The 21,901-nt window shown below is 37.5% G+C and overlaps 1 long non-coding RNA gene and 1 other non-coding gene across 2 annotated transcripts in view; both read left to right on the forward strand.

The window, feature by feature from the left end:
• LOC140509500 (uncharacterized) overlaps positions 1-12,600 on the forward strand; it is a 66,980-nt gene extending 54,380 nt beyond the window's left edge. Inside the window, exon 2 of the long non-coding RNA XR_011968787.1 lies at positions 12,143-12,600. This is a non-coding gene — a long non-coding RNA (uncharacterized lncRNA). The remainder of the gene's footprint in view (positions 1-12,142) is intronic.
• Positions 12,601-14,872: 2,272 nt separating this feature from the next.
• Positions 14,873-14,976, forward strand: LOC140512910 (U6 spliceosomal RNA). Its single transcript, XR_011969969.1, has one exon. It is a non-coding gene; the product is annotated as a U6 spliceosomal RNA (small nuclear RNA).
• The last annotated feature ends 6,925 nt before the right edge of the window (positions 14,977-21,901 follow it).

The raw sequence follows: 21,901 nt of genomic DNA on the forward strand, positions 1-21,901 counted from the left end.
ATTATAACTTCCCTGAAGAGCTAATCCTTGGAGCAAAAGGGGAAAGGAATAAGAAGAAGTGTAGGGGGGGAATATGAGAAAATCATAAGTGAAGGGAAGCTGTGATTGTGTTAGAGAAAAGCCCCATGATTAGTTGTTGTCCACAGGATGGGATACAATTTGTCTCCGCATCTTCTAACAGGTTGGTTACATAGCCCTTAGAATCATGGCTCTATAATGTTATGGTTCCCTAAATATACGAACTTAAATACAAATGACTTTAAATATGAAGGACTTTGGTCATACTCCTATGACAGAAAAACATGGCAAAATATAGCCAATATCCATCAAACCTGTGTAGGTGGCATGAAAAGGCAGCCTTTCAATATTCCCTTATGAAAATAGATGCCAGACTTTACTCTGAATGAAACAATTTTCTTCCAGCTTCTTTTTTAATTAATTTTTTTCATTTTTTAAAAATTTATTCATTTATTTTTAGTTTTCAACATGCACTTCCACAAGATTTTGAATTCAAATTTTCTCCCCATCTCTCCCCTTCTCAAGACAACATGCATTCTTATTACCACTTCCCCCAATCTGCCCTCCCTTCTATCACATCCCTCTCTTCTCTTATCCTCATTCCCCTCTATCTTCTCATAGGGCAAGATAGATTTCTATGCCCCATTGCCTGTATATCTTATGTAAAAATAATGTAAAATAATTTTTAACATTCATTTTTAGAATTTTGAGTTCAACTACTCTCCCTTCCTCCCTTCACACCCAACCCCACTGAGTAGGCATGCAATTCAATATAGGTTATACATATGTAGTTATGCAAAACACTTCCATAACAGTCATATTGTGAAAAACTAACTATATTTCCCTCTTTCCTATCCTGCTCCTCCATTTATTCTATTCTCTCTTTTGACCCTATCCCTCCTCAAAAGTGTTTGCTTCTAATTACTCCCTCCTTCCATTTGTTCTCCCTTCTATTATCCCCTACAACCTCCCTGCTTATCCCATTCACCCCTACTTTCTTGTAGTGTAAGATATATTTTCATACAAAATTGAGTGTTACTCTCTCCTTAAGTCAAATGCAATGAAAGTAAGGTTCATTCTTTCCCTCTTACCTCCCTGGTTTTCCTCTCCATTGAAAAAGTTTTTTTCTTGCCTCTTTTATGTGAGAGTTAATTTGTCCCATTCTATTTCTTCCTTTTTCCTCCCAATATATTCCTTTCTCAACCCTTAATTTTATTTTTTAGATATTATCCTTTCCTATTCAACTCGCTCTGTGCCCTCTGTCTATAGGGATATAATCCTTCCAACTACCCAAACACTGAGAAATGTCTCAAGAGTTACAAATATTATCTTTCCATGAAGAAATGTAAACAGTTCAACTTTAGTAAGTCCTTTATGATTTCTGTTTCCTGTTTACCTTTTCATGCTTCTTTGCACTCGTGTTTAAAAGTCAAATTTTCTATTCAGTTCTGGTCTTTTCATCAAGAATGCTTGAAGTCCTCTATTTCATTGAAAGACCATTTTTCCCCTGAAGTATTATACAAAGTTTTGCTGAGTAGGTGATTCTTGGTTTTAATCCTTGCTCCTTTGACCTCTGGAATATCATATTCCAAGCCCTGTGATCCCTTAATATAGAAGCTGCTAGATCTTGTGTTATCCTGATTGTATTTCTGCAATACTAAAATGGTTTCTTTCTGGCTGCTTGCAATATTTTCTCCTTGACCTGGGAGCTATGGAATTTGCTACAATATTCCCAGGAGTTTTCCTTTTGGGATCTCTTTCAGGAGGTGATTAGTGGATTCTTTCAACATTTATTTTACCCTCTGGTTCTACATCAGGGCAGTTTTTCTTGATAATTTCTTGAAAGATGATGTCTAGGCTCTTTTTTTGATCATGGCTTTCAGGAAGTCCCATAATTTTTAGACTGTCTCTCCTGGATCTATTTTTCAGGTCAGTTGTTTTTCCAATGAGATAATTCATATCGTCTGCTATTTTTTCATTCTTTTGGCTTTGTTTTATAATTTCTTGATTTTTCATAAAGTCATTAGCTTCCATTTGCTCCATTCTAATCTTTAAAGAATTATTTTCTTCAGTGAGCTTTTGGAACTCCTTTTTCATCTGGCCAATTCTGCTTTTTAGGGCATTCTTCTCTTCATTGGCTTTTTAAATCTCTTGTCATTTGAGTTAGTCTATTTTTTAAAAGGTTATTTTCTTAACATTTTGGGGGTCTTCTTTAGCAAGCATTTTTCATGATTTTCTTGCATCACTTTCATTTCTCTTTCCAATATTTGCTCTGCTTCTCTTACTTGATTTTCAAAATCCTTTTTGAGTTCTTCCATGACCAATTAATATTTTTCTTGGAGGCTTTGGATGTAGAAGATTTGACTTTGTTTTCTTCTGTTTGTATACTTTGGTCTTCCTTGTCACCAAAATAAGATTCTATTGTCTGATTCTTTTTCCAGTTTTTGCTCATTTTCCTAGCTATTTACTTGACTTCTGAACTCATTGTTAAGATAATTTTCTGCTTCCATTGAGAGAGGGGGTTCTACTGTCAGCCTCTCAATCTCTCCACAATCTGTGGACCTAGAGTTTCAGAAACAGCAGATGCCACCCCCTCTGCTGCCCTAGGGCTGGGACCTACCTACTCTCTCACACAGGTCCCACCGTTTTTCTCCACTGACCTTACAACTTATCTTCGGCATTTGAGAGTCACAAAGTCTGGGAAACTGCCACAGGTAGCCAAGACTCAGTTCCCCCAAGGCCTGCTCAAGTCCAGTCTGTGCCTGAGCCCATGCTGCACTGCCGTCTGCTCCTAGTATGATGTGATAGACACTTCCTGGTGACCTTCCAGGCTTTCTTGGGCTGGAGATTTGCTTCATTCCATCATTCTGTGGGTTCTGCAGCTCCAGAATTTATTGAGAGTTATTTTTTATATGTTTTTGACTGGGTTTGTAGGGAAAGCCCTAGCAAGTGCATGCTGTTATTCTGCTATCTTGTCTCTGCCCCTGCCAGTTTCTTCTTGTATTTATCTAAATTTGATTCAAAAATCTTAGCATCCTTGCCCACACTTCTTATCCCAATTTTTTGCCCTATTTCATTTTTTAAAAAATCATTTAACTATGTGAATTATTTTCAAGATACCCTTTGTATAAAATATAATGAGAAAAAATAGTATTCAACTGCATGACATTTTAAATGCCATTTTGAAGATCAATCACTTTCTGCCTCTATACATTTCCCAAAGCAGTACCTGTAGTCCATTCATTAGGAGGTATACTCACAGTCAAGCCATGTATTTTTCTCCTGATAAGAAGGGTCTGCAGCTCCATGCTCAGCCTATCAGAATGGACCACTCTGACTAGCACATGCTGAGCAGCCCAATATACTTCCCCCCAAAAAAATTATTAATTTATTTGTTTTCAGTTTTCAACAGTCACTTCCACAAGTTTTAAATTTTCTCCCCCTCCCTTCCCAAGATAGCATGCAATTTTACATGGATTCTACACCTACATTCCTATTAAACACATTTTCACATGTCATGTTGCTTAGATGAATTATAATGAATTGCAGAAACCATGAGAAAAACAAACAAACAAAACATAATAAAAGAGAAAATAATCTGCTTCATTGTGCATTTTGACACATAGTTCTTTCTTTGGATGTGGATGGCATTTGGCTGCATGAGTCCTTTGGAAATCTTTAAGGTCCCTGAATTGCTGAGAAGGGCTAAGTCTATCAAAAATCAGTCCTCGTGCACTATGGCTATTACTGTGTTTAATGTTCTCTTGGTTCTGCTCATTTCATTCAACATCAGTTCATAGAATTCTTTCCAGGTTTTTCTGAAGTCAGCTGCTCATCGTTTCTTATAGCATAATAATATTCAATTATATTCATATACCACAACTTATTCAACCATTCCCTAATTGACAGTATCCCCTCAATTTCCAGTTCTTGGCCACCACGAAAAGAGCTGCTATAAATATTTTTGTACATGTGGGACCCTTTCCCATTTTTATGATCTCTTTGGAATATAGTCCTAGAAGCAATATTGCTGCGTAAAAGGGTATGCACATTTTTATAATCCTTTGGGCATAGTTCCAATCTGCTCTACAAGAATGGTTGGATCAGCTCACAGCTCCACCAACAGTGAATTAGTGTTCCAGCTCTCCCACATCTTCTCCAACATTTATCATTTTCCTGTTATGTCATGTTAGTCAAACTGATAGAGTGTGATGTGGTACCCCAGAGTTTTCTAATATACTTTCATATAAACTACAGAACCTTGCATAAGCCATCCCATTATCTGCAGATCCTAATTTGGGAGTACAGTTATCAAATCATTATATTAAAATGCCTTCTAAAATACAGGTTGCACTTAGACACTCAAGAAGAAAAAGCAAGTTGTCCATAATAGAGTTGCAGTTTTATGTAGAATCCTTTTTTCTATTCTAATACGCATATGGAAATTTTCCATTTTATTTAGTGTTTGTTAAGTTCAAAATAAAAATTCAAGTGGAAAATGCTTTTTATCCATCTGCAGCTTTATAATAAAGGAGATTTGTGACATTTTAAAATATATGTATGAAATCTGTTACAATCTTCTAAATGTCTGCTAGACAACTGGAGAAAAATCTATACATTTTTTAAAAAGAAAACAGTTAAATAATTTGTCACCAAACCTGCATTCTGCTGCAATTTGCTAGAGCAGGGAATTTCTAAAAGCCTGCATGGGGAGAAGGTTCACTTTAGAAAAGCAAAATTTTACCAATTCTACGGGCTCATGAGCCCAGGGAGATCTTAATTAAATTCCCTTCCCTCCTTTAACTTTTAACTTCTGCCAGCTCTCAGGTGGCTGTAGCAGAGCTGATGGAGACTTGGGGTGTCTTAAAGAAAAAGGCACCTGAATAGCTTTGCTCCCTCCCTCTTTGCAGTGAGGGAATCCCAGGCCAAACCTGTTGAGCTAATCCTACACCTGCCAGAATCCTCCCTTTGACTTGGTGTAACGTGCAGGCCTGGCTTTGAAGCCCACTTCAACCACTCACACATGAAATTTCCCTGAGTTTATCTCATTTGGTCTTCAGTTATAGAAGAGCCCCCAAGAGGTCCACAGGCTGTTAATAGAGAATAATCCCATTTAGCGAGTGAGAAAAAGTCTTCCCAGCAAAGGAAGGGTGAGGTCTATTTTATGCACCAGCTCAACAAAGTCTCCTGCTCCCCAGGAACAAAACAACTTGTTTTTAGTCCCATTCCCCCAGGCAAGGACAAAAAACCTAGTTACAGCTAGATTATGGGATTCTGGTGCCAGCAGAGCTCAGCAGAGCAGACAGGAGTTGATGAAATGCTGCTGTATGTAAGAGGGATTTCAAATGGCAGGAACCATGTCTTCTCCCGCTAAAACAGCTTCTCAAGTTTCAGAGGCTTTAATACTCCCTTATGGGAAACTCATTTGTACAGGTGTTGCTTCAATCAATTAAGAGGGAGGAAGAGTGGGGACGAAACGCAGGAGAGGAGAGGTATTTTTGTTTGTTTTCATGTTTTCTGTCTTCAAAGGGTAAAGACACAAGATATAAAAAAAACAGAGAAAACCAAGTACCACCCAGTGACTAAGGTGGATTTGTAAAGGCCAGGACTCTGTGATAGCTAGGGTTGCCCAGAGATATCTGTGCTGTTCAAGTGTTTCAGTTATGTATAACTCTTCATAATCCCATTTGGGGTTTTCTTAGCAAAGATACTGGAGTAGTTCATCATTTCCTTCTCCAGGTTATTTTACAATAAGGTTAAGTGACTTGCCCAGGGTCACACAAGCTAGTAAGTGTCTGAGCCTAGATTTAAATTCAGGAAGAGGTCTTCCTAATTTTAAGCCCAGTACTCTATCCATCATCACACAACCTAGCTGTGTAGAGAAGAACAATTACAAAGGTTAGTAGTAGGACCTTTAGAAATTACTTAATGCAACAATCTCATTTGAAAGATGAGGAGACTGAAGCCAAAGAGGCAAAAGGAGTTGCCCAGGGTCATACAAGGAGCAAAGCTAGGATTTGAACCTACACCCTTTGACTTAAATGCAGTGTCCATTCCACTGCATCAATCCTTCAAACCACCACATATCTGAACTAGAGAGGATCTTGAGAATTCTCCAACGAATTGCTCAGTCATGAATGCTTTTCTTATTTGGGTGTCATAAATGAGAAATGAAAATGAGAAAATTTATGTAAAATGTTATAAATGCAAATTTATGTTGTAAATGAGGAAAACAAATGAGAAAAATTATGCAAACATTGTGTAAGCTTTAAAGTAATTCTAGCATATGTTATGCTAATATTTAAAAATTAAGAAATGGTGGGATATGTTTAATGAACTGCCCATTTCAAGAAAATTGTTTGAAAAGTCCAAGTAAAGAAATCCCTCAGCTTGATTGATTAGTAGAGTTACTCAATGTAGTGATATTTTACAGCTGTACCTTAGCTATGCAGCCCTAAGCCATAAGCAATGGATTCTTCTCATCTATTCCTATCCCTAGATTTCAGCTAATTCATTTAACTAATTCTTTAGTCGTATAAAACTGAAATTTACCAAAAGTTCATCTTCTCACTTCCTTTAGAATGACTCTTGACAAATGTTCACTGAGGGCTGACTGAAAACAATTGTAGAAAAGGAGAGAGGCCATATTGAAATTACACACCCTGAAGGAAGTGAAAGAAAAGGACCTAGTAATGATAGGTAGTCAATTTTTATGATTTATCAAAATGTTAAGAAAATGAACATTATTCTGAGTGATTATTATAACACTCAGTAAGAACCACAAAGGCAAGATAAAGATTGTATGTCACCTCATGGGAAGGATGAAAAGGGTATGTAGAGATTCTTAAATCATGCCCTTAGAAATCAATAAATAATAATAAATGGTTTGCTTCTAGCATCTGATACAACAACCCAAAACATATTATATATTGGTTGTGCATATGTGCATGCACACACACGAACATCACCAGTGCACAGGGCAGAAAGAACTGCCAATCCAGCTTTCTGTTTCTCAGTCAAATCTGCCTCAATATATGGTTATTTACCACCAATATCCCTTTAAAGGAGAAAAATGGACAACTTTTTTTTAAAGTTCCCTGCTAAAATATACAAATGTTACCTGTATGTATAAATATACAAATATGGCTAAAAGGATAACTGTCAATTCCATTCAGTAAATATTAACTAGGGATCTAGTAAGTACAAAGCACAGGGAAAACAAAGACAAAAAAGTGAACGTAGTTTGCTCTCTGTAAGATTACAATTTAGCCATTAGAATTGAACAAATACATAAATAATATAACGCAAGATGAATTCTCATATTTGTTACATTTTTTAGACACAGTTTAGGTCACATTTTCTAAATACTATGTTAGGATAGATAATATATAGATGTCACTTGAAGGTTTTCCAGATACATTCCAGAGAGCAGAAAAAGATCCATACCAGCACCCTTATCAAAGGGAACCCCGGACCACTGAGGGCAGCCAGTCTGTCCCTTGTTCTCCAAGAGGGCTGTTGGTACTAGTATTATATCTATCTGTTGTTGTTCAGTTGTTTTGACCATCTCTGCCTCTTCATGATCCCATTTGGGGTTTTCTTGGCAAAGATGTTGGAGTGGTTTGCCATTTCCATCTTCAGCTCATTTTATAGACGAGGAAACTGAGGCCAACAAGGTTAAGTGACATGCCCACAATCACACAGCTTGTAAGTACCCGAGACTGGATTTGAACTCAGAAAGAGGAGTCTTCCTGACTTTAGGACCAGCACTCTATCCACTAGCTACCACCTAGCTACCCGTTATATTTATCCGCCACTCCTCAAATATCTCTGGTCTAAGGATATGAGTTTGAATTCAGAATGAGTTATTTTCCTGATCATTTTCAAAGTAGAGGGTACCCTTTTCTTATATTCACTAGCTTAGTCCCCTCACAATAAACGGTGACCACATAAAAGACTATGATGAATGATCTTTTTCAAAGAAAGTATCAAACAGAGATAAGTAAATATATGTAGATTTGAATATACTAAAAAAAAATACATGAGACTAAATGACCTCTTTAGCTGGGAGCAAGATAAGCCCTCAGCTCAAACAAAGAGAGAAAGTATAATCTCACCATGTGAAGGTTCACTCTCATGAGTGTTTCTCCAGATTCTGTTAGATATGATGGGGTCCAGCTCCCCCAAATGTCTATGAATAGAAGATTCCAGTCCACCATCCAAAACTCCGTACTTCATATCTAATTTTTCTAAAGGTCATTTCTCAAAGTGTGTGTTCAACCAAGTGAAGTGAACCTCTTCTCACAAAGCACTGTTGTTTAACATTCTCTTGGACATATCTGGAAGGAAGGAAGGAAGGAAGGAAGGGAGGGAGGGAGGGAGGGAGGGAGGGAGGGAGGGAGGAAGGAAGGAAGGAAGGAAGGAAGGAAGGAAGGAAGGAAGGAAGGAAGGAAGGAAGGATGTAGATATACAGAAATAGATATCAGATATAAGCAGGAATGATATCTCTTTAAATGTATACAGGGCAGGAATTAGGGTTGCCCCTCAGAAAACTGCCTCAAGCTTAGATGAAAGCAGAGCAGAATTATATATATAAAACTGAAAAGATGCTGTGCTCCAAAATCCATCAAGATCCTCTTCTATAAGAAGTACCTCTTCTTTTTAAAGCCCCTTTACTTTCTTTTTAAATCTATGAATGTGTGTATATATATATGTATATATATACATATATATATATATATGCTTTAAATCACTTCTATGAATCCAGTTAATACTACATATCATTCCGAGGTAATATGGTTACCTGAACTGAGGGAGATTACCAAACTCCCACATACCTACTCCAAAAAAAACTTGAAATTCATATCAGACCAAACAACAATCAAGAAATCCAATGAGAAACTATAGTCGTACAGCACAATAAGTGACTTTTCCCATCCCTGAGCAACACAAAAAGTCAGAAGTCTATGGGTGATAGGAAAACGTCCCAATACCAATACCAGTGCTAGCTCAGACAAACTAAATAGTAGCCTCCAGGTACCACCAGAGAATGTGTAACCCACAGGATCTCTGTCCAAAAGTAGAAAAAGCAGAGCATTCTCCCACTCCCAACCAAGAAAGCTCCAAGGATGTCAGAATGCCTCAAGGTGAGGACCTTAGAAGCCCATGAGAACAGCAGGGACCAGTGTGAGAGTGGCAAGGCTGAGTCAGGGACAGCCCAGGTATCCAGGGGCTTCAAGGTCACCAACAAACATTCTGTCCTGAGATGGCAAAGAGTGACCTAAAGATCTAAGACTCTGAAATTCAAAGATCCAAGAACGGGGTGGATGGCAGAGAAATGGGGTGGGTAGGGGTCCTCTAACGAACAGAGGTAACCCCGCCCAAGACCAAGCAGAGACAACTATCCCACTCAGAATATAGCAAAAGACAGAGAATATTCCTAGCACAAAACCCAATTTGAGAATTAAAGTTGTAGAAATGAGTATATGGAAGATACCTATATATATATATATATATATATATATATATATATATATATATATATATATATATATATATATATATATATATATATATGAAATCATAGATCTAAAGAACCTCAGAAAGAAAGAGCAACTCCATAACTTTTTCTACAGTATCTATTAATATCTAGGGAAAATGAAACATGAGATATTAAAAATAAAATTTCTGGAGGGAAAAATTGGAAGGAGAGCTTAGAAGAGAAAATGCTGTGTTACCCTTGATTCCTTGAATCTTAAAAAAGATTCCTTGAAAACTAGAATAGATCAAACAGAAATAGACTGCTCCATAAGATAGCAAGAAACATTGGAATCAAATCCAAAAATTGTAAGACCATAAGAAAAAATAATTTTAAATATCTCATAGCAAAAAAGCTTAGCTAGAAAACAGTTCAAGAAAAGATTATTCAAGAAACATTGGTCTCCTTAAAAACCATGATTTTTTTATATAACAGCCTGAACTGTTTTTCAAGAAAACAAAAATGAAAACTGGTCAGATATATGATGGAGGGCAACATGAAAATAGAAGGATCTACCAATCCTTCCTGAAAGAAATCCAAAAGGAGAAAGCCCAAGAAATCTTAGCCAAAATCCAGAACTTCTTATGTCACAGAAAAAAAATACTGCAAGCATCCAGAAAGAAGCTGTTGAACATTACAGTCAGGATATCATAGGATCTAGCAGCTTCTGGTCTAAATGAGAGGAGATCTTGAAATATGATATTCCAAAAGGCAAAAGAGATAAGTTTACACCCATGAATAACTTACCCCAAAAAGTTAAGTATAAACTTACAGGAGAAAACAAAATGGAACTTTAATAGGACAAAGAACTTGGAAACATTTCTGATGAAAAGCTGTTTGAAATGCAAACACAAAAGTAAAGGGAAAACTAGAAAGATAAATTTATTTGAACAGTTGGAAGGGGGTATATTGTGATAAAGTGCTAAAATTATAATAGGAAGAAATAAAATAAATTATCCCTTCTGAATCTGAATATCTCCAAGGGTATTGAATAGCCATAGGACAACTAACCTTTATAGCTCTTACTATGTCCCAGACATTTTACAATTGTCTCATTTGATGTTCACAACAACCCGTGGGAGACAGGTGCTCATTTTGCAAATGAGGAAAGTGAGGCAAACAGAGATTAAGGAACTTGAACAGAATAACACAGCTGTAAGGATCAGAGGCTGGATTTGAACCTCCATCTTCCTAACTCCAGGTCCAGTGTTCTATCCACTGTGGTTATCTAGCTGCCCAAGGTTTTAAGGATTTGTTTATTAATTGAGGGATAAGTTGCTAATCTGCATCAGCAGAGGAATTTTCCATACATGCAGTTTCCTACATTGACGGAATCACAAATCTAGACCAAAATCAATGTTTGTTTAGGCATTTTCAGTCTTCAGGACTCCTTTTGGGTTTTCTTGGCAAAGGAGTGGTTTGCCATTTCCTTCTCTAGCTCATTTTACAGATAAGGAAACTGAGGCAAACAGAGTTAAGTGACTTGCCCAGGATCACATAGCTAATGAGTATCTGAAGCTGGATTTGAACTCAGATCTCCTTGACTCCAGGCCTGGTACTGCACCACTTAGCCACCCGTCCAAAAACAGGTATTCCCCATCTAAATTAAAAGCTCAATGACAACTTGTATTGCATTAGCCTTTATATTCCTAGGGCAAAGGACAAGGTCCTTAACATAATAAACGTTTAATAAAATTTGCCAACTTTTTTCAATTAGAGGAGTGTTGAGGACATTAAATAAGAAAAACAGAGAACCTGTGAATAGATTGGTTCTCTTTTGAGGCTTTTAATTGGGGGAAAGAAAGAGGGTAAAAGGAAAAATGCACTAGTGTAGAAAGGAGGAGAGAAGAGGTGGTGCTTGTTATTTTTCTGTATTCACATATGGGACAAGATTTTATGTGTGTGGGTGAGTGTAGGTGTGTGTGTACAGAGAGAGGTTCATGTATATGTGTATATATATGTATGTATGTATGTATGCATGTGTGCATACATACATACACATGGAGGCAGAAACAATGAACATAAACATTATCTGAAATAGACAAAGGAAGGTTGAACACACAATGTGATAAACAAATACATCACTCTTAATTAAGAGACAAGTAGAGATAGAGAATGTGTTAAGAGGGTGGGCAATACTGGGGAGGGGACAGTTACAAACAAAACAAACTTTCTGAACCTGAAGGAGAAACTCAAAAGAAAAGTACCGGAATCTATGGGGTTACCCATCAATTGGGGAATGGATAGACTAGAACAGAATGGAAGACAAAAGAAGTCATTTCAGAAAATTCTAGATAATATGAACTGATGCAGAGTGAAGTAAGCAGAACCAGAACAATTTATACAAAGATAACAATATTGTAAAGAAAAACAACTTTGAAAAACTTAAAAACTGATCAGTGCAATGACCAGCTATACTTATGGTGAATAGACCTTACGATGAAGCATCTTGCTCATTTACTGACAGAGAAGTAGTGGCTTTAATGTACAGAAAGACAAATACTTTTTGAACATGGCCGATGTGGATTTGTTTTGTTCAATTATACTTATTTGTTATAAAGAATTTTTTTCTTTCCTTTTGTTTAGTGATGGGAGGAAGAAGGATGGACTTAACAATAATGGTGAGAAAAAAGAGGCATTGAAATATATTCTAAAATGCATAAAAAAGAACTGAAACAAGAAAGAAACAGAAACAAGCAGAATAATTTTGAAAGTTAACAGATGGAACTTATTGTATATGTAACAAGCCTTTGGCACATTCTCAGATCAACTAAAATAGAGGCACCATGTAGAAGGCAATGACCTGCTTTTGAGAGAAGACATCCTATGCTGTGCAGATCTATGAGTGGGAGCAGCCTCTTTGCATTGGCTGGATAGCTGGAACTGCTTGAGCCTTTAATCTGATACAAGAAACAGTGATAGCGTCCACAGGTGAAGGTCTTCTGCATGCACAGAATGGGCACCGTGAAGTAAATTGGAAAGGGAAGTAAGACTTTACCTTAGTTCTTAAACCCTGTGGCTCCAATAAATGACCTTTTAGTTTTGATCGGTTTTTTTTTGTCCCTTTAAGTTCTAGGTACGAAGGGCAGAATCGCCAAACCTGGGAGTTCAAGTCATGAGTACCTTGAAGCAAGAATTCCAGGCCACTTGTTGCAACTAGCCCAGTAGGGAAATCCTGTGCTGGGAGGCAAATCCAGAGAGGTTTTAGATTTGAAACTTGGTGAGACTAATGCTATACTGAGCTGAGCTCCTTTATGAGCCTTCCCAGAGACTGAAAGATGACCAGTCTCTGTGATGTTGGGGGAATGATGGTATGTTTGATCTTACTGTAGTAAGATATGATACAGTAAGATCAGTAACTCTGAAATAAAGATTCCTTTGTAAAAGCTAATCTGATGGCTAAGTGGTTAAATAGAATTGGGGTGTCTGATGCTCTAAAATTGAGGGGAATGTAATAGGAGTTTGAGCCAATGACAGAGACTACTCACCCCACATCCACCAAGAGAACCCTGGGTGAGAGATGGAAATCATCTGGCTTTCTGGCAATGTGGGAGGGGGAGAGAGAGAGAGAGAGAGAGAGAGAGAGAGAGAGAGAGAAGGGAGGAGGGCTTAGCAATCACTGTTACATATTTTTTAATAGCAAATAGTATGAAGCAGAGATTCAGTCTTTAATATGCAATCTTTTTGTGGCCTGCTATTTATACGGAAATGTTCTTTCTTGTTTAAGTTCAGGGAAAAAATAAAATTTTAATAATACTAAATATATTGTTCCTTGTAGAATATGTAGAATATGGCCCATCCCACTATCATTCACAAATGTGCCTAGCACTAACATAAGCATTTCTTGGGTACCTTACATTACACTGAGATAATTTCATTTTTAAAACCAGCAGAACTTAAACAATGAGATGGATACTGCTTCTTTAAAATGGTCCCTTGTGGTTATACTTTAGATCTAACTAGGCTACCATCACTCAAAACATTTTTTGGAACTCTATTTTTGGATTTGCTTCCAAGATTCGTTTGAATATACTCAAACGTCATCTTTTGAGAGTGGATTTGTTCAACAACAATTTTGTGAAAAGTCTGTTGGGAAAGGCTAAGTTGGGTAATGACATTTTCAGTGAAAAATAGGATATAACTATAAACAAGTAAAACTGATATTTATATGGCCTACAAATTAGCTATGGAGGCTCCAAAAGAATATCTTGGGAATGGGGTGGGGAAATAACAGCACTGATGGAATGAATATGTGTACAGTCTCCTAAGGTGACTGCTTGAAAGACCCATGCCCTCTAACAAGCACAAGTTCTGTAAGGCTGGTGAAAATTTAGTCCCATTACTGTCTAACAGGACGTGATTCCTGCCCCTAATGAGCTTACAAAGCTAACACACATAAAACATTCAGCACACTGGCTGTATTCTGTGGAGCTGATTAAACACATCATAATAATTGAGAAAGGGTGAGGTCAGTGTGGGTAAGCTGTAGTAGCTGGAAGAGGCTTCGTGAATGAGGGGAGACTTCACCTGTGCTTTGAAAGGGTGCCAGGGTTTGGATAAGTCAAGGGAAACAGGGGTGGCATTCCAAGAGAGGTCAATACAAGCAAAGACAGGGAGGTAGGGAATAATCTTGGCATTTGTAGGGGATAAGGAAGAGACTTACCTGACACAAAAATAATATTACACTGGGAAGTTATAAGGAAATATAATTATGTAGAAGGAAAGCTTTCATATTATGAAGGGTACTGGAATCCAGGCAGACGGGATTAGGTATGATATAGGAGGTAATAAGAAGCCACTAGGGTTTTCTGATGACTAGTTTAGGGAGATTATTCTGGCAACAGAATATGGGCTAGATTAGAGGAGGGAGAGTCTATGGGAAGGGATTTTAATGGCACAGTATCCATAGAGCATAAACTGTATGTTTGTTTTCCAGTATGTAGAGTTTGTATCCAAGCTTTTCTAATCCCCTCTGTTACTAACATAGCCATGGAACAGAGCAAAGCTAATTGACCTGTATCTTTTGCTGCATTACCAAGTAAGCTCTATGCCATTTGACTGTGCCTACGATAGAGCCCTCCACATCACTAATTTAAGGATCACATTAGCTTCACAGTAACCTATACCAATTATCTTCCACCCAGGAGACCCATTCTGGATGCCCATGCAGATGTCATTGTTTTCAATGGCACATCTTGGCATCTTGACACTTCAGGGATGCTGCGGGGAAAACTGGCCATTGAGGCAGGACGTCTGGGTTCTGTGCTTGGCTCTGACACTAACTGACCTAATGATATTGGACAAATGACAATCTGTGTTTGCTTAGGAAACTCCTATTAAAATCAGAGCAATACAGAGAAGATTCCCATGGACCCTGCAAAAAGGAGGGCATGCAAATTCTTAAAAGCCTCCACATTTTTTAAATAATAAAACGGCCTTTTAGGTTAAGGAAAAAAAAGAAAAGAAAATGATCATCTTTCTGGACCTCTGTTACCTTCTGTGAAAATTACGGGGTTAGGCACACTTACTCCAAAATCTGTAACTTCTAAATTCAGCAATCTACAGCTTCACATTTATGTTTATCCTCAGCACTTAAAGGATATACAGGTTCACATGCAACACAAAAAGAAAACAAAAAACCAGCGCAGTGCACTGCAAAATGTGGGCATTTTGTTAAACTGACTTGAATAATCTTTGTAAAATTTGAATAAAGTGACAATACATCTCATTATGTGCATGAGCTCCTCTGTTCTCTAGAAATCAAATTCAAATATTTACCAAATAACCCTAAGTCAATTATATTCAGTTTGGTCAGTGTGGCAATTCATAAGATATCAGCCAAATACAAAGTCTGTATGAAAGAGAAAGAGGGGCAGAGACAAATCTGATTCTAAATCATGTCTGTCTGCCTCTCTGTCTCTCTCTGTCTGCCTCTCTGTCTCTCTCTCTGTCTCTGGCTCTCTGTCTCTCTCTCTCTCTCTCTCTCTCTCCCCTCCCTCCCCTCCCCCATGGGTTCAAATTCTTCCTCCATCATTTAAATCCTCGTATGACTAGGCAAGTCACTTAACACCTCACTTTCCTCATCTGTACAATAAGGGATTTGGACTAAATGGCTTGCAAGGCCCCTTCTAGTTCTAAACTTATGATTCCAAGACAAGAAAGTTTTTGAGGGGATCTAGTCTCCATTTTGAGTTTACAGCTGCCCTTCTAAATTCAGCAGCTACAACTCAATAAACATAAAACAAACACTTTTAGAGAAAGATTATCTCTGTCACAGATGAAAAGGCCCTTTTTCTGTCTCACTACAATTCATTCACTAGTTTATGGGCCTAGCATCATCCAAGGAATATAAATTTGCAGGGCAAGCCTGACAGGTGGCTTTGGAATTTAGAGCTCTGACTTAGTTGACAAATAAGAAAAACCACAGTAACTGGACCATATTCCTATGATCATAGAGCAGAAGGTACTGAAGACCAAAAGTCTTCCTCCATAAAACTGTCAAATGCTCAAACTTTTCACTTTCAACATATGCCTCTTCTTTGGATTAAACAGGGCCTGTCTGTCCTATGCTTTTTCTATTTCCCAAGTTAAACTGACTCCTATTTTGTGAGCTTTTCTATCCTTCATTTTCCACCAATTCTTTCATAAATGAAGTATCCCAACTAGAGTGAAATAGACTACAGAATCACTGTATTTGTCTGCCGCGTATTTTAAATATCATGGTCTGTGGAGCAGATATGCTTGACATGCAAGTAAATTGCCTTCTAAGTAATGCATTCAAGGAGGTGTTTTTGACATTAAGGGCTGCGGTTTGACAGCCAGTATTTTTGTTTAGAAGGGAAGGGTCAGCCGCCTCATCAGCCCTGAGAACCATGTGAGGATAAAGTAACAAAGTCAAAGCTAAAGAGTTAGACTTCTCAGAGGAAGCCATGATGAGGGAACCCTCCTATTTCGGCTGAGGTGAAAAGTGTATGTGGCAAGAAATAATCTCAGTCAAAGTTTTTTAAAAGTAAGCACCTAAGAAACCTTGAGAAAATGACCTTGGAGTAATTATTCACATTTCCATAGCAGTTTCAGGTGGGTAAAACGTTTTCTTCATAACTACCCTGAAAAGTAGGCAAGACAAGTGTGACTATTTAAGCAGAACACCAGTGGGTATCAGGAGGAGCATGCTGTTGCCCTCTCCTCTCTACTTCTTCGTCTCTAAAGATTTAAACAGAAACACCATGTTACAAGGACTGACTCAGCCTAGGATTAAGATCATGGCAACCAAAATCTAACCCTCAGTTCATGTGATCTCTTCCTCTGCTACTTTATGTGATGCAGATTAAGCATAAAATTAAAAGCATAGTCATGATGTAATGCTCAGAGTCTCAACTTAGAAAAGTCTTTAAATTTATGTAGAGGTTTGGCACTCCTATCCTAAGAGCAAGGACTTTTTTGTGGTTATTGGTTTTGACTTTATATCCAGCCATAGTGCCTTAAACACAGTAAGTGCTTAATAAATATTTATTGAGTTAAACTAAAGCATGGGTATCTGGTTTCTCAGCCTACAGTAAATTCAAAGGGATGACGCATTGGCAATAGTCGATAAACATATTAAGCACCTCCTATGCGGCAGGCATTGTGCTAAATGCTAGAGATACAAAGAAGGAAAAAAGACTGCTTCTTCTCAAGGAGCTCACAGTCTAGTTGGAGAGATTATATGTATCAAGGATTATCTTCAAAAGGAGAGAGAGAGAAAGAGAGAAACAGAGAGATTTAAAAACAGAAAGAAGATCTCACAAAGTATGACAGGCTGTGGGGTCCTTTAAAGTGATGGCAAAGAATCTGACACATTGCAATAGCTCCTGACATATCGTCATGACATATTCCATTACAGAAGCACCTTGATACAATGGGAAGGGCATTGGTCTTGGACGAATGGGATCCAGGGTTTATAACCCAATTCTAACATTTGCTAGCTGTATGACCCTGGACAAGTCACTTGACATCTATGAGGTTAAATTCTCTCATCTGTAAAAATGGAATTCATAATACAGCACTGTTGCAAAGAAAGTGCTTTCTAAACTTTCAGGTATTATATAAATGTAAGTTGGTGTTATTCCAATCATTGAGATTCTTGACAAAGACCTTGAGTTACCAATAACAAGGTTAAAGGTTCAGTATATTATATTTGAGAAGGAAGGGAAGTGTGTAATCCACATTAGATAGATTTCCTTCTGAAGTAATTAAAATAAAATAACTTATGGAGCTTAGAAAGGTAAGCCTTCAGCTATCTGGAAAATCAGAAACACTTCATCGCCCATTCATGTGACATAAATCACCTCTTACCTTGTTTCCACACAATGGCAGCATATTATACTAGAAAAAGAACTTCACTTGCCTTTTCTGTAACCTTGCTCAAGACTAATCTCTTTGAGCCTTTGGTTGCCTGTCTATAAAATAGGGTTAACAAAAACTTTCCAGCTGACTGCATAGCATTATTCAACTGAGAAAAGGCGTGTGACAGTACTTCTTAACAGTCATCAAAAGAGAGCTTCAAGAGAAAATAGGCACCTGTCCAAAGTATATGGAGCCAGGAGTAAACATGTAGATTTGTCTATTTGAGCACAGCTTACAAGCTCAGTAAGATGGAGGAAGCAATAAAACAGCAAGAAGACAGGAGAGTAGGGAAAAAATCAGTGCCAAAATCAATACCATGTAATTTGGATAAAACCTATAATTTGCCTTCTCTTCATTGTTGTATTATTTGATGATTGGCCAATTAAACCTTCTTTCAGTCTATCCCTACTGCTTTTATTTTCCAGCAGAATCTTACAAGTCTCTACACATCCTGAGACTAGTGTAAATTCAATCTAACAACTGTAACTATCATGCTTTAAAAAAAAATCTCAGAATAAATATTCTTTGAAGAACGTACATAGAGATTAAAATATATATAATATTCAAAAAACAGACACATAGGGAGCCCTCCTGATTTGTGGATTCAGGTTTTGAAGATTCAAGCTCTCATAGCCTGGAGCCCAGAGCACACTACTGCTAAAGAAAAGATTAGGAGTATTAAAGATAATGAATGTAAATCAGGAGAATGGAAAGAGTACTGAAAAGAGAAGAGCTTTGGGGAGACAGTGAGTGGGCAGCTGTCCAGCGCTTTGTGTCAAGAACAAACACAGGCATTCCTCTATTTGAAGAGAACTCCAGAACCAATCTTTCCATAAATGGGGAGAGTATCCTATACAAAATTGCTGACAATGGTTCCTATTGAGAATAACTCATCTCTAGAAAACTGATATTCCTCTATTTAATTTCTGCTTCATGAGTAAAAGTAAATTGATTATTGATTTTTTTTTTGCATGTGCTTTATGGAAGGGATTTATCTTACTCATACTTGAAATGCACTCAGATACCAGGGGAAAAAAGACACTGTTGTACCCTTTACTTGTGTGATTCGTGGTTTCTTTCCCAGTGAAGCAATCAAACTTTCAGTCTAAAGATTTTGACTGATTTGCAACTTAATTATTGAAGAGAGGTCTTCGAAATGGCCTGACAAACTGATATCTCTCTTTAAATACTTTCAACTTCTAATTTCTGGGGCTAAAAAGCAGCTGGAAATTTCAACCCGAGATGTAGATAAAATGAGTCTCCTGAGCTCTGTCTAAAGAGCACAGATCCAGGAGCGAAGGAGCAATTGATGAAGTTGGTTACCCATGGTAAGCAGTAGGAAAGGAAGATAACGAGAATAAGGGAAATGAGGTGATGAGACAAACCTGGGAAGACAAAATGAATTAAGGATATGAAATCTACTACTGTAGCAGAGCTATAAACAGTTCCATTAATATTTTGACTAACCCGATAAAAGGCCTTGCAACTCTGTGCATGTCGACTTCATCTCTGCCTTCCCCAAATTTAAATAGCTTCTACACCTACATAAAGCTGTCCAATAAAAAAAAGTATTGCAGCTAACTTCCTTTAGCATATTGTACTTTTCAAGGTTGCACAGCCACAGTTATGTGCTCCTCTGACCATTTTTCAAGTGAATCATGGAGGTTCTTTTTCCCTTCTGTCCCTCCCTCCCTTCTTTGTGTGCCTCCCATACACAGCTGAAATCATGTTTTCAATATTCTCTAGGTAATGATGTTGTTTTCCATCAGGCAAAGAGGAATGAAACTTACTTTAAAAGACAGTTCAGGTATGCCATCAAATACTCATGAATCAATGGCACCAAGGGCTTTTATTAATAATTATTTAGTCCAAGAGAGTAACTTGTAAAGTTGATGATAGGTGGTTTACTAGGTGGGTGTAAAGACTCTTTAAAGGTTGAGGTATCCTTCATCAAAATTCCTCAGATGGCAACAGCTCAGACAAAAGGAGTGAAGAAAAACAAATGGAACTGTGAGAATAGGAGATCATCCTGCTCTGCTAATCTTGTTAAGAAAGGGCCTGAATATAGTTTACCAGTAGTTAAGTACTGAGACAGCATTGTCTAGAGAGGGAATGGTTTGCAAGTTGATGTTTAAGTTCTGCCTATGAAGCATGCTGGCTGTATCGCTCCAGGCTAGTCACTTGAACTCTCTGGGCTACAGGCATTTATTTAAGACTTTAAATTGTACCACAGTTTCTGATCTGCTTTGGTAAAAGGAATTTCTTCACTGGGAGTTCCCTTTACTAATGAACTTACAGGTCAAAACTAAAAGTGAAGATACATACACACACACACACATATACTACATACATACATATACAAATATATAATTTATTGTTCAATAGCATCCAACTCTTCGTGACCCCATTTGGAGTTTTCTTGGCAAAGGTAATGAAGTAGTATTTTCCTTCTCCAGATCATTTTACAGATGAGGAAACTGAGGCAAACAGGGTGAAGTGTCTTGCCCAGGCTCACACAGTGAGTAAGAAGCTGAGTTCACATTTGAACTCAGGTCTTCCTGACTCCATGCCCAGCTTTCTATTTACTGCCCAACATACTTCCAAAACTTGGGAAAAGTTTTGGGAAAACGTTTTGTTTTCTTTTGTTTGGGAAAACAGAAGTCTTAGGAAGTTCCTGAGATTCAGATAATTTAAGCAACTTTCTCAGGATCACAGAGTTAGTAAAAAACAGAGGCAGACGGTAAACCCAGTTCATCTCAATTCTATCTGACAAGCCATGCTGCCTCTAATGTATACGTATAAAATGACTATATTTGTATGTCAGTGTCTTTTGTTTTTCATAAGCATTTGTTTTGAATCTATAACTTGTTCTATTTTTTCTTTTTTATTAAATGTATACCTATTCTCCCTGGCACATTTTTAATTAGCAGAGTACCAAGCAAATAATATGTGCCATTTAGAAGTGTATCATCTCTAGCGTCAAGGAGCATAAAACTAAGGATAGCAGACCAGAGCTCTGCTAGGCTGGGAGAGAGAGAAAGTTTATGAAAAACATGGTCTCTGCCCTCCGGGAGCCTATATAATATAATAGAAGGCTTTGTAAAATAGAAAATCATCATTGAACAGAAATGTACAAACAAATATATGCATGATAGTTGAATTGAAGCAGAGACCTCTTTACTTGGATAATTCTTGAAAACTTCAATAAATTTGTGATCTGGCACAGTAGAAAGAGTAGAAAGGCTCTGAATTCAGAGGACCGGGTTCAAATTCTGCCTCTGAGGCTCTTTATTTCTATGTCACTTTGGGACAATCACTTAACTTCCCTGGACCACATTTTCCTCATCTGTAAAATGAAGGGTGTGGAGAGAAACCACCAATAGATTCATACCTTTGAAGAGATCAAAGAAAGAGAGAATGACCCATATTTACAAAAATATTTATAGCAACTCTTTATAGAGGCAAGGAACTGAAAACCAAGAGGAGGAATGGATGTACAAAGTATGGCATATGAACTCCAAATACTAGGCATACTATTTAGGTAGAAGAAATGATGATGGGGACAGTTTCAGAGAAATCTGGGAAGACTTATGTGAACCGAGTAAAGCAAGCAGAAACAGGAGAACAATTTATATGCTAATATCAGTGTAAAGACAGATAACTGAAACATTTAAGGACTCTGAACAATGACCAACCATGAGTCTATTCAATCAGAATGAAACATGCTACCCACTTCTTGATAAAGAGGTGATCGACTGAGTGCAGACTGAGACATCTGAAAAAGGTTGTAATGTAAAAATTAAAAGACCAATTAAAATTACATAAAAATTAAAAAAATTTAAATTGTACAATTTCACATAATTAATCCACCCCACTCTCTTCCTCCTGTTCATGGTCTGTTCCCCCAGCTCATGGTCTATTTTGCGGTGGCTGACCAAGATATATTCATGGCCCTGCTCT

Source organism: Notamacropus eugenii, chromosome 6 (assembly GCF_028372415.1).
Source record: "Notamacropus eugenii isolate mMacEug1 chromosome 6, mMacEug1.pri_v2, whole genome shotgun sequence".
Lineage (NCBI taxonomy): Eukaryota > Metazoa > Chordata > Mammalia > Diprotodontia > Macropodidae > Notamacropus > Notamacropus eugenii.